Genomic DNA, 12,581 nt, shown 5'->3' on the forward strand with positions numbered 1-12,581 from the left:
TACGTGGTAGTGGGTACACGACCTTCTTGGTAACATCGTTGAGCCGTCGATAATCAACGCAGAAACGAAGCGCTCCGTCTTTTTTCTTCACTAGAACGACCGGGGAGGACCACGGAGTGTGCGAAGGCTGAATGACACCGTCATCTAGCACTTCCTTGACTTGTGCTTGAATTGCCTCACATTCTTTCGGCGAGATACGATAAGGCGGTTGTTGTTTGAAGGGAAGTGCGTCGGGGGATTTCGTTATTCGGTGCTTTGTGATTGCGGTTTAGCCGACTTAAGTAGCCCGAGCGAAGCACGCGCGAAATTCCTTCAAGAGTTCATGCATTGCGCTTTTATGGTCGTCCGTAAGCTCGCAGTTTATATCGATGTCTCTGAGCGAACCGTCGTCAGTGTCCACTTCAGAAGCAAAGCACTCGACAATGTCCGTTGATGGTTCGGCGTAGGGGCTGGCAGTGCCAGGAAAAATGTGCCGATGCTCAAATGTAAAGTTGGTAAAGAGGGCCCTTGTCTGGCTATCACGAAGTTCCACAAGGCTTCGCGCGACAGAAATTCCTTGGGCCAGCAGCATAGAAATGTTGCCTTCTACAATGGCTTCACTGTCTTGTAGCTCGTCGGACATGACCGGAACCATAACACTTGCACACAGCGGTATCCTGATACTTTCGTCCGAAACGCGAACTGTGGATTTGTGTCCAATGGCGTCGGCCTGTGTTGTCCTTTGCGTCGAGAAAGCGATGCAGCTCTCGCGCAGATCAATAATGGCGCCAAGTCGCGGGAACACTCACGTAGAACCAGAGAAGTGGCGAGAAAACCAGCACCACAATTTCTACTCTGGCCGTGCATAGGCCAAGCGGTGTGACGACGTGGCCACCTGCCGTACGAACTGGTGCCCCATTCCAGGACAACCTAACTTTTTTCAGAACGCTCGCCAGTTTTCCACTAAGAATAGAGTAATAGGAGCCGGTATCTACAAGTGCACTCATTTTTCTGCCGTCGATAACCACAGGTATGTCCAGCGAAATCTTGTTCGCGGAAACTGGTTCTGGCATCATCGTGTTTTGGTTGTTCTGCGGTCGACGCGATACGAGGTCATGAGCGCGTCGAGTATCAGCGGCCTCGCCGCGGAAGGTCGCTGACGTCTGTTTTCCCGGCGTGGACTTGAGGGTCGCCCTTGCGTCATCCTTGATGTGGTATCGCGAGCAGGGAAATGTCGTCGCGGTGAGGTGACTGCCGCTGCGATGGGCCCGGCCTGCGTTGCTGTTCGAGGAATTCTGCAATGTCGGGTGGCCTTTAGCCGAAACTAGATCGAGGTGAATCAATAGAAAAACCCCGCAATCGAAGTCGTTGGTAAGGCCACTCCCGATACACATGACCAGCTTCGCCGCAGTGGTAGCACAGCGGTCGTCGACCGTGTGCTCGCCAAACCTCTGATTTCCTCGCGCCTATTCGGCGATCGTCGAAGTACGGTAGCGGAGTTATCGGAACGGCTTGCCCTGATTGTAGCGCGACGGGCAGCGCCACATAGGTAGGTGCGAAAGCTTGCACGGGGCTCAGTAATGTTTATGCGTAAGTCTTGCGCAGGGATTTGCATGGCAGAGGTGGTGCTGCACTGCTGGAAATAGATGCCTGCAGTGCCTGCTGTACTTCGTTGTGTACGACGCTGACGAGGGAGCTTACTGGAGGTGGCGACGCGCCGTGGTGCCTCTGCAGCTCGTTGCGAACCACTGAGAGAATCAGCTCACAAAGCAAGGCGATTTCGCACCCGAAGCCTACCGGCGTATCTGGAGTGCAGGCGGCATTTACTTGCCGGTTGTACATGTTCGACCGTTGCTGAACGGTCTTCTCCATCGCGGTGGCTTTTGTTAGGAACTCCGCAACAGCCGTGGGCGTATTCTGAACCAGACCGCCCAAAGAGCTGTTCCTTTACGCCTCTCATCAGATGACGTACCTTCTACTTTTCCGACATGCTCGGATCGGCACGCTGAAAGAGACGCGTCATGTCCTCCACGTACATCTTGACGCTCTCGGTGGGCTTTTGAACGCGTGACTGAAGAGCCCGCTCAGCTTTTTGCGGGCGATCAGGGCAGGAGCAATTCTCCAGTAGCTTGCGCTGTAACTTAGGCCAGGATGACAGGGCACTTTCGCGGTTTATAAACCACGTGCGAGCACCGTGTTTGAGGCTGAAGTTGACGTTCCTGAGTGTGGCGTTGTTATCCCACTCGTTAAACGCCGCCACGCGCTCGAACTCCGCCAGCCAGTCTTCCACGTCTTCAAATGTATCGCCATTAAAAAGCCGTTGGCACTTGAGGGCTTAGCAGCGTTAGGTAAGTCGGTGTCACCCTTTCCGTAGAAGTCGCAGTGGTCGCAGTCATCACTTTTTCCAGGACGTTTCCAAATTCTGGGGTGAAGCCTCGGATTCGCCGGCTTGTGCGGTGAACTGGAGTCAACTTCCACTGTGGGGCGAGGTTCCTGCTGCCCAGTGGGGTCTCCTGCATAAGTTGAGCGTACTCAGCAAGCTCCACAATATTGTCGCGTATAACCTGCTGGAGCATACGAGCTGAATGAAGAGACAGGCGGCTGCACTTTACGAAAACGTAAGCCGGGACGCGCGATGCCGAGACGAACCTCGTTCTCGTCTTCTTCAGCCCCTTGCTGCGCCTCCATCATGTGGTAATATAACAAAGGTGAAAGTTTCAAAGCTCCCAAACGATGATGAAGGACTGCTTTTCCGTGACGCTGTATTTGCCCTCCGCCTTGGTCAGCGTGCGGCTCGCATAATCCACCACGCAAAAGCCGATAAAACTGCTAAGTTTTTTTCGTTGCAGTGGGCTTAGGAAATGAAGAGACGGCCCGTAATTTCTCGGGATCCGGAAGGAGGTCATTCTTGGACACAATGTCGCCGAGGATCGTCAACTTGCGTGAGAGAAAGAAACATTACTTGCGATTGAATTGCAGAACTGCGTTCATTGAAGAACTCAGCAGATCCTGAAGGCGGCGCAGGTGTGTTGCGAAATCAGGGGCAAACATCACGATTTCGTCAAGGTAACACAGACCTATCTTCCATTTAAGGGCGTGCCAAACGTTATCTATTGTTTTTGCATCAATGGGATGAGTTTCTCGGCTCTGTCGTAACCCGATATCCTTTGTCAGCTATTTTTCTTTTCGGCGATTTGGACTTTTCTAATACTAGCTGGCAGACTGGTGTTCCTTCGCTCCACCCCTTTTCAACGCAATATCAAGACTTCTTGGATTTGTTTTATTGTCTTAACTTCACGCAGGTTGTAAACAAACCAACCAGAATAACTAATGAATCGGCTAATAGCTTAGATTTGGATTTCACAAGCCACCATGACCTCATATTGCTAAGCACTTTAGCCGCCCGTTTATTTTGATTAGTGCAGCTGAGTCCTTTTTCACAACTAATTTTGCTCTGCGGTTCTGTTACTACAAATAGCAGCGCACCCATGTCGTTCTGCTCTGCATCATTTGTGGCTTCGGCGTGGGTGTCCAAAGCTGACTGGCCTACTAATTTCTGCTAACTTCCAACCCCGAATTCATATCCAATTTTCTGCAAAGTGTGGTATTTACGAACGGTATCGGCGGTACTGTTAGTGCTTCTCAGAGTCGACTCAGCGCCTCATATTTTTGCGCTTATGTTCCCTGCCTTATGTTCCATTACTAATCCATTCCGCTTCCGCGTTATTTTCTAATTATCCTGGCCGGTGTTTCAGTAGCTTTTCTTCCTGCGGTTGCGTACTCGCTGAGGTATTTATATTGCTTGACTCTGAGCATGACTTACTATGGAATTCACACCACCTAATTGCTCGTATCTTCATTGAAGATCGTTATTCCAGATTTCTCTTTGCTATACCTAAGGGGCAGATTTCTCGCTGCGTTGCCATACATGTACAGAATTGTCTGTAAATCTCAGATTGTCGGCTAGTTGCACTATGTGTTCCGCATACGTGAGCCCGGGGACCTTCTGTTGCCCTCTTACTTCATTACGCACGTATGTAATATCAAACCCTAATTTACTGCTTTTCAGTCGCGTTTCTGTTAATTTAACAAAAATCGTGAACAACAATGGAGACAGATGCGATCATTGTTTCAGTCCTTGGTGAATTTCCACCACTTCAATACATTTTCAGCGTTGCCATACAATTTCGACTAGATTGTCTCTACATATCAGCCTCGGCAGCGCCACGAACTCATCTATGCCTTCGTGCTTGAGATTAGCCAATAACAACTGCCTATCAACGTTCGCGTAGACTTTCTTCTTATATATCCTGAAATGCCATCCATAAAGGTCTATTCCGGGCTACTGAAATGTCTATGCACTGAGTAATGACAAACATATTGTCATATAAGCCTCTCCCTGGTCTTAACCCCTCTAGTAGTTCCCTCTAGTACCTCACTTCTTTCCACCCACTTCGGCAGTTTTACTTTACGACTTGCATAGTCATTCTACAAATCGCCGGGGTTACTGTAACTGGCCTGTACGATCTCGTCCTCTCCTTATCACCTTTGCCTTTGTAGACGAGTTTCATCTAGCTTTCGCGCCATCAAACCATGCTAGGGCTCAACCCTGCAAGGCGCCCAGAAGTGTCCTTTATATTCACTGCCCAACACAACGCACGATGGTCGCTGACGTCTTTGAACGGCCCCCATATAGGCAAGGGTGGAATTTCACTGTAGACCTAAATGATGGCGAGGCCTTCCTTTTAAGTCGTAAAATAATTCCGCTTTTGACAGGGACCGGCTAGTGTAAGCTGTCACCCATTCAAGCCAGTCTTTCCTCTGGACTAGGACGGCACCGAGGCCTAGGCTACTGCCGTCAGTGTGGATTTCTCTATCGGCTTCCTCGTCGAACGGCGGAAGTACCGGTGGTGACTGCATGTGCCGTTGGAGTTCTTGAAATGCGTCGGCATGTTGTGTTTCCCAGTTGAAATTGACATCTAACATTTAGTTATATGTGTCAGCGGCTCTACGATGAGTGAAAAGTCAATCAATCAATCAATCAATCAATCAATTAATCAAGCTTTATTTTCGCAGCAGTCCTTGACAAGTCCTTGACAAAGCGCCTGTAGTAGGTACACATGCCAAGGAATCTGCACACTGCCTTCTTGTCGATGGGTTGCTGGAACTTTGCGACAGCAGCTGTCTTCTACCGATCGGAGTGGACTCCATTTTTTCCGATGACGTGACCCAGTAATGGAAGCTCATCGTGAGCGAAGTGGTACCTTTAAGGCTTCAGAGTGAGCCCTGATGACTTGATCGCCTCTAATATTGTTGCATGCCGCCTAAGGTGATCGTCAATGTTCACGGCGAAGAAGACGATTTCATTCAAGTAAACAAGAAAACTCTGCCACTTCAATTCTCTTAACTCTGTGTCCATTATGCGCTGAAGCGTTGCAAGCTCCGAGCAGAACCCGAGTGACATGACCTATAACTCATTGAGGCCGTGTGGCGTGATGAAGGTGGTCTTATCGCTATCGCTCTCGTCGACTTCTATTCGCCAGTAGCCACCAATACATTGATGGGGATATATCTATGGATTGATCGAGATCCATCGACGAGAAGTCTTTCGCTTTGCGGAGCTCATCCAATGCGTCGTCTGTCCGTGGTAGGGGGTATACGTCATTCTTTGTGATCTTGTTCAGTCGACGATAATCGACGTGGAAACCCACGGTTCCATCCTCTTTTTTCGCCAAAACTACAGAAGATGCCCACGGCCTTTTCGAAGGCTGAATGACCTCGTCGCGCAGCATTTAGTCTACTTGTTGTCTTATAGCTGCACGTTCTCGCCTCTAAACTTGGTAAGGGCTCTGGCGGAGTGGTCGACCACACTCTTCTTTACTATGCGATGCATTGCGACTGGTGTTCGTCGAATCCTCGATGACGTCGTAAAGCAGTCTTTGTATCGTCGAAGAATATTTCTGATCTGTTGCAGGTTACTCATGGGGAGGCTTGTATTTTTGTTGAACTCTGGTTCGGAAACATTGGCTTTGGTGTTAGATGCGGAAGAATCCGAGAGGACAAACACATTACGGGTGTGTTCAATTTCCTCGATGTAAGCGATCGTCGTGCCCTTGTTGAGGTACTTGAACTCGTGACGTAAATTGGTCAGCATAACTTTCTTTTTGCCTCCATGCAGTAGAGCGATCCCCCTTGCAACGCTAATTTTATGATCGAGCAGTAGACGTCGATCACTCTCGGCGAAACCTTCCGAGTGTCTCGGGTATTTCGGTGCAGACCCAAATAACAAAGGTGGAGTGAGGCGGGATGCTCAATTGATCTTCGAGCACACTCAAGGCGTGATGACCTCGAGAGCTCTCCGGCGGTATTCCTTGACCTGCCGACACCGTTATCGACTTCCACTTCAGGTCGATAGCTGCGCCGTTATTGTTCAGGAAGTCCTCGCTGAGAATGAGGTCTCATGAACACTACTGGAGGATTACGAAAGTGGTATGGTTGGTCCGGTCATGAAACAAAATTCTTGCATTGTAGATTCCGGTAGGCGTTATTAGGTGTCCTCCAGGACTCCGGATTTGAGGGCCTTCCCCTACAGTCTCAACATTGAACTATGCGGCAAGGGGTCCACTGATCATGGATTAGTGGGCTCGTGTGCCCACTAAGGCGGTGACTGCGTCGCCCTCGAGTACAAGGTCGAGGTCGGTAGTTCTTTGTCTTGCGTTTCAGTCAGGTCTCGGCGCCGGATCACAGCTGCGCCGTGTTGATGTGTGGCTGAAACATCGCATCGTCAAGCCTTCCGTTCTCGCCGTATTCATTGCTTCTATACTTCGTTGGCATGACGTCGTCTCGTTTGTATATGGTTGAGGTAGTTTTTCCGTGTCTTCGTTGGTCACGGGGGATCTTCGTCAGTGTAACGAACAGCAACCGCACCACCATCGCCTGCTGCATTTAGTTATCCGGATATGGACTCGCAAACGGGTGCCGGGCTGGGTCAGTGTATGGTTGGCTTTGCGGCGACTGCCAGAAGCCTTGTGAAGGCGAACAGGGCGGTCGTAGAGCACTCCAATCAGTGGCGGTGAAATAGTTGGCGATGTCACAAGGGCGCTGTGCAAGCTGTGGATAAGGCGAGTTGACGGTGAACCCTCGCAGTCCCAAGTCGCGAAACAGGACATCGGCGGTACACATGGCTGGCTTCCCCGCAATTGTAGCCCAGCGTGCGTTCATTGGGAGCGCACCAAATGTCTGTATTTCTCGGGCCCTTTAGCTGGCCGTCAGATCGACAGGGTGGCAACGTAGTCGTGGCCTCACGGGGCCCTGGAGCGGGTGACGTTGGCTTATGTCCTCGCTTCCGGCTGCGGCTGTGGTGATGGCGGTTGCACTTCAGTAATCCGAGGTGATTGTTAAACCCCTTTTTTGAAGATGTCGGAGATTGAGGCTTCCTGAGGCCGTGATCTTGGCAAGAGCTTATACAGTTCCGCGCGAACGACCGCCCTGATGTTCTCTCGTATGTCATCCCTGCCGAGTGCTTCAGCATCAGTTTAGTTTGGGTGGTTATATTACCCTGTGCGCATACGGAGCATCTTCTCAATGGTTCTGGCTTGGGAAACAAATTCAACAACAGGCCTCGGCGGGTTGCGTTTGACTCCATCGAACAGCTTTTGCTTCGCCCCCCTCACGAGCAACCCAATTATATTCTCTTCAGGCATATCCGGGTCAGCATGTTGGAACAGGCGTGTTGTACTCGGGGCTCTAGCATATCTTCGGGCCTTTCCTTGCACACGAGGCTCGTAAAGGCCCGCAAGAAGCCGCTACAACACAGATGCCATGTTGTCAGGGTCGACTGGCGGTTTCCAAACCTCGTTCTGGCAGCGTCTTCTAAACGAAGTATAGCACCGCAGCTTGTCGTAGGAGTTCCTATTGCTGAAAGTGGTAATTCGTTCGTAGGTGCCCAGCCAGGCTGCTGAGTCTTCGGGCGAGAATGCACAGAGGGTTGGCGGCTCCCTAGGCTTTTTAAGCACCAAGGGGGACGCAGGGATCTGCCATTGTGGTTTTTGACTGAGCACGATGCTCCTTGTTGTCGCAGGCAGAAGTCTGTTTCCTGGGGCAAGTGTTTTAGCCTGCCTCTTGCTCGATGCTCCTGGACGACGTTGGTGTTTTCTTCGTGGGCCAAGCTTTGCTCAAGGCTATCGGGGGCGTCCTGCACATGAATTCAAAGCGCCTCCACGAGTTTTCACGTAGTACTGGCAGTGAAGAAAGCACCAAAACTGGGAGCACCACGGTTTAACGTAAGGCCATCATTGGGCCAGGAATCTGAATTGCACTGCCAATATCCAATATTGGTACGCTGGTAATCTTAGGCCGTCATTGGGCCAGGAACTGCCGATACGTTTCCAACGTTGGCCCGACCTGACGTGCCACCTGGGGAGGGCGTACCGAAGATGTCTTTCAGTTTTTCGGACGCGAAGTTCACAACTTCCCTGGTTTCCATGTTGCCTATTCCAGTACAACGCGAATTGTCTTCGGCCTAAGTGTGTGGGTATTAGAAAACAGCTGGCTCACTTCTACATTCCAGTGTTATCTATTACAGAGGCTGGTGTACACAATGCTTTTAGACTGGCTAAGTTGTTTATACGCCCGCTTGATCTTCATCACTGAGCATAGCAATTATCTGTGTTCGCAGGGACTTGCTATCAGCGTTATGAAGTGCCGCAGCGTCATACATCCTAGCATACATAGCATGTAGAGTTCGGTTCAGCCGAGTCATTCTCACTATATTCAGTGTTTGTCTACAACCTACTATAAATATTTGACTTTCTGTATTGGCAGGCCTCATTCAGAAATACACAAAAGATGTGATATCTTGCTGAGGTTTCAATGTGCATCATGTCACGTGGGGAAGCATACTGTGACTATGGTGGAAATAATCTAGAAAAAGCAATTCAGAAGAGTGGTCTGTGTTTGTGGAATCATGGCTCAGTGAATTTCTTAGGGGGTTTCAATTACTCCCTCTGCCTGGGCCTCACGCCCTGCTCAAACGACATTGCATGTGTAGCAACATGGCGAACAGACATTCAAATAAGGGGTATTGATCATTTCCCTACTTTAATATAACATACTAGACCACGGTTTTATACAAAGATTGCAAATTGGCAGGCATTTTAATATTACTTTAAAACTCAAGATGTTGCGGTCAGTGATACAGACACTCTCTATGTTATGTTCAGTTAGGCTGGTGTAGACTCTGAATATGAAAGGCTCGGAGCTATACTCTTCAGAGCTGCAAGAAAATACCAACGCCCAGGCCTTAATGAAGATTACACAGAATGCCAAAAATTTATGATTGTATTGGTCGGCAGCTGAAGCACCTAGGTGTAAAGTGCTGGCACGAATTGTGCACTTCATTTACTCCTCTTACACCTGAATCAAAATTATAGAATGTTCTGCGCTCATTGAGTGAACCAGTAACGCACCAACAACCATTCGTAGCTCTGGATTTAGTGCGGAAATTGCCGGAAACAACCGTTGCAAATGAGTTCTGTCAGCTTACCCGTCCAAGTGCGGCATTAAATTTGAATGCAGTAACTTTGTCGAAAAGGTCAAAGCATCGATCAAGGTTTATATCACTAGCCATCATTATATTCTACATCAGCCCTGTTCATTAGAAGAAATAAAGAACGTACTTGTATCGTGCCGCCAGAGGAGAGTGGCTGAAGCTGACGGGGTCACATATGCTGCCCTGAAAAACCCAGGTCGTGTGGCCACAAAAACGTTATTAAAATTACAGAATCATGATTGGATATCGGAATGTATTCCTCCTTCCTGGAATATTGCAAGGATGGTTCAGACACTAAGACCGTTTAAAACTCCTTCAACGCTAGATTCTTTCAGCCCTGTCAGTTTGTCAGGTTGCCTATGTAAACTTATGGACAAGATTATAGATGCCAGGCTTCAGTGGTAGATAGATTGCACAAACGCACTACCGGAAATTATGGCAGGCTTCCGCAGACGCCGGTGTGCCATAGATGCTATTTTAGATTTTGTAACACGTAGATCATGAGAGGAGCTATGGAAGAAACATCATTGGAGTGTTTCTAAACATATTGCTTCCATTTGACGCAGCCAGCCACACTCGCGTATACATGGGTTAATTCAGTTTGGCATAGTAGGCCGAAGGCTGAAATGCCTTGCGGATTTCTCAAGGGGAAGGAAAATTTTGATTGAAGCTGCTGATCGCAAAAGCAATGAACATAAAGCGAATCAATGCGTTCCGCAAGGTAGTGTACTCAGTCCATGTCTGTTTAACTGTGTATAGCTCAATTACGCCGTATCCTGCCTGCTACCTTAAATTATTCGCTATCTGCAGACGACTTGTGCATATGGGCCCCCACTCGAGTACTCAAGAGGTTCAGCAAAAGCTACAAACTGGCCTAACAATATTTCTTGATTTTTTAGAAGCTGAGGTATGATTATTACACACGAGAAAACTGCTGTTCTTTGTTTTCCAAAGAATTACCTGAAGAGTTTCCAGCTCGTGCTAGACTCTCAGCGTTCGCAACTTGTGCGACAAAATTATCATAGAAAGACTGTTATCATGGACTCTCCAAATAAAGCACAAGAGGAGAAAGTCAGCTCCCTAATCAATATTCTTTGCCGATTTGCTATAGTGACATGGAGTGGTAGTTCAACGTCTTTCTTATTACGCATTCACTCAGCGATGATTAGACAAGAAAATAGGATATTCTGCTCCAGTGTTACATGGAATATCTTGTAATCTAGAGGAAATAGGTAAAAGATTGCTAGCCAGAAGCCTTCGCCTATGTGTTGGTGTTCCGCGTGCATCTGCCAGTGCTATGGTAAATTTTGAGTACCGCTAACCAGCTTTTCATGCAACATTATTTACTAAAACTTGTCACTCTTCTCGTTTTCCAGCATAACACGCAATTCATTCATTACACCAAGACCAGCAGGATAGAACCGATGCACGCATACCTGAAGATATGCGGTGCTGCAAAAACTTACTGTGTGCTTACGAATGCTGGCCTACTTGCACAACTCATCGCCCATGGCGACTAGACCTTCCAGAAATAATGACTTCTATTACTGCGGTAGGTCGCAAATATGATATGCCCGGAGTTACGATGAAGCGGTTAATTTATCACATCTATACACTAGGTGCGTAGCTCGCATTCACGTGTATACAAATGAATCATGCTGGAAACAAACCTCTACATCTGCGTTTTATATGTCTGCATACCTCGAGGAAAGAGCTTGTAAGCTTTACCAATTAACAACGTCCACAAGGGCAAAACATTGCACAGCCTTTTCGGCTTTACGTTACATGTGTCAGCTGCCAAAACCACTTCGCTGGGTGATTCTGAGTGATTCACAAACCTCATTGCTGAGCTCAAGCGAAAGCTTAAGGCTCAAACAATGAAGCGTTCGTTTCGTTGCATCGCTTCGTAACCACATGTGAGGCCTCTTTACAGCGAAGTACCTATGGAGGAAGCAAGCATACTCTGAATGCTCCCTTCGCCCGTCCTCACGTAAGGAACCGTGACCGCATGCCTGGGTTCAAGAGGATCTCTTAAAAGCTTTACGCGAACAACATTATTTAATGGAAAGATACTGAATCGTCACATATTATTTAAAGTTAAGTGCTAATATAGAGACGCGTGCATGCTTTCTTCTACGTTTGTTTACTAAACGTAAATAAGTACCACATTTTAGCGACAAACTTGCTGGGCTCCAGCAACGCTGTCACTCCGGCTTTGGGCAGCGCCTAGCAACGCCTAGGAACGCCACTCATGCCGAAAGTGCAGTGATCGCGTGCAGTGATCGCGCTTTTCCGCTGGCGGGCAACGGCGAGAGTGCGGAACCGAATGTCAGTTCGCTAAGCAGTGAGGTGAAGCGGCCGCTCAGGGCCAGAAGCGGCGTAAGGACGCCTGAAGGTAACTTCGGAGCTACCTTACCCCGATGAAGCACCCAGGAAACCTTCACTGAGGGTCCCTTAGTAAGGATGCTTTCGGAGTGACATAAGGTGGCCACACCGCAAAGAAGGCTTCTTTACTGAGGTAAGGAGGGTTTCATTGTTAGGCCCTAAGAAAAGCAAACGGCACATTGACATACGAAGTACAGAAGACACACGCCATAGCGGAATACTTACAACGTGACATAAGCTTCCAGTGGATTCCAAGTCGCTGTGAATTCATAGCGAATACATCAGCTGATTACGAGGCACGTGCAAAACATCGAGAGAATGAATTATCACTAATTACTCTAGCGGTGAGTTGGTTCATAAATGATGCACAGAACTCGCAATTACATAATACGGATCCTGGAGTAGAGTTCATTATTCCACTTCAATTTAGTCGATCTGTTGAAACAACAGCTCTTAGGCTTGAGAAAGGCACTGCCTATACTAAAGGCTTTCCGTTTAGGATCACACAAATAACAGTTCTGCGGTGTAAAATTCAAAATGCTCCCCGCAAGGACTTTTTGGAAAAACTACACGGCTTGCATAGACGGCCGCTATCCTTGGGTAAATTTTAGCTCCATCGCCAACAGAAAAATTCAACAACGAGGCTGCGCGCCCTACTAAAATTTTC

The sequence above is a fragment of the Dermacentor variabilis genome, chromosome 5, assembly GCF_050947875.1.
Source record: "Dermacentor variabilis isolate Ectoservices chromosome 5, ASM5094787v1, whole genome shotgun sequence".
Taxonomy (NCBI): domain Eukaryota; kingdom Metazoa; phylum Arthropoda; class Arachnida; order Ixodida; family Ixodidae; genus Dermacentor; species Dermacentor variabilis.